The sequence below is a fragment of the Octopus bimaculoides genome, chromosome 9 (genome assembly GCF_001194135.2).
Source record: "Octopus bimaculoides isolate UCB-OBI-ISO-001 chromosome 9, ASM119413v2, whole genome shotgun sequence".
Classification (NCBI taxonomy): Eukaryota; Metazoa; Mollusca; class Cephalopoda; order Octopoda; family Octopodidae; genus Octopus; species Octopus bimaculoides.
In genome coordinates this window covers 75,656,256-75,657,596 of record NC_068989.1, presented here as the reverse complement: position 1 = coordinate 75,657,596, position 1,341 = coordinate 75,656,256, and the positions used below count along the sequence as shown (strand labels likewise).

Sequence of the window (1,341 nt, the reverse complement as noted above, 5' to 3'; positions counted from 1 at the left end):
CCGTTGGGGTATTTTTACTTTGGATCTATATCAGGAATTCCGCAGGGTTAGTTGAGGTAATAATCGGTTAAGTAAACAGAATAAGGATTTATACCAATTCCATCTTTTGTTTACTTAATCGATTATTATTATTATTATTGCGACGACGTCCTCGGGGAGACCCTAAGCGTCGACGAAGATGAACTGGCAAGTCTATTCTGGAGGACTTTCCGGTCGGGGACTGTTATGGATAATTTCCAGATGTCTTTGGTCTGGCAGTGCTACCGAGGTGGGGGGGGGGGCTCTACCGTGGGGCGCGACCGGTTCGAGATAAACTCTACAGGCACGGATGTGCTGTCTGTCAGACAGGCTTGTCCGAGTTGTTCGCAGAGCGTCGAAACCGTTCTGCATGCATTCGTTTAGTGTCCGGGCATTGCTGACGTGAAGTCATGTCGAACAGCTGCTGTCGCGTGTAGGACAGATTCGTCTGTCATCCGAGTCCATAATGATGATTACCCTTTAATCGGGCTGGCAAGGCAGTTTTCCTTTGTCTGGTGACTGTGGCAAAAGAGTTATCTGATAGACGAAGCTGAAAGGAATGAAGACAGAAACTTTCCCTTTTGGTAAAGTCCCTTGAAAAGGATTAGTGAGGGTGGAGAGGGAGGTGTTTTTGCGAATGAATTTATCAAAAGACGGGTGAAAGTTGCAAAAATGGCAAGAGTGGATGGTACCACTCCCAGTGTAGACATGTGAGTCGGAAGAAAGAACTTGGAGTGGGCTCTCGTTCTCGGTACTCAGGGTGAACTTGGATGGTGGGATTCCTTGATTATCCCTAGAGATCCTCCTGAATTAGGGTGATCCCTCATCATGATCCTTTTTCCCCACCTCTTTTTCTAGTGTCATATATTACGTATATTTCCCTTCTTCTAATGTATTCCGTGTATACGTTTTATTTTATCATTCCATTATATATAACCCCCCACACTTTATGTCCATCTTTGTATTGTCTTCTCATCTTTCGCCCTGGTGGTAAATAAAAGAAATCATTATTATTATTATTATTTTATGTTTGACTTTTGTTTTGCATTTGTACAAGTTGGATCCAAGTCTCACCCAGAGACCTCAAGAGACAACAAGTTAGAAGTTCATGTAGGTGTTATGCCTAGGGTACCATATATTTGGATTTGTACAGTTTTGTTCAAGTGTAAATGTTTAAGAAACCATAAGAAAATTATGTTTGCTTTAAAATTTGAGATCACATAGACAGTATTTTACGTAGGATATGGGCAGTTCCCATGAGCACTATCTTTTGAACTTCAGCCATTTTGGGGTTTCCTGGCATCTGAGCTAGGTAGTAATCAG

The 1,341-nt window shown here is 42.4% G+C and overlaps 1 protein-coding gene across 1 annotated transcript in view; it reads left to right on the top strand.

Annotated features, from left to right (window-relative positions):
• Positions 1 to 1,341, top strand: part of LOC106869762 (uncharacterized) — an 80,073-nt gene that overhangs the window by 18,415 nt on the left and 60,317 nt on the right. The window lies entirely within an intron of this gene.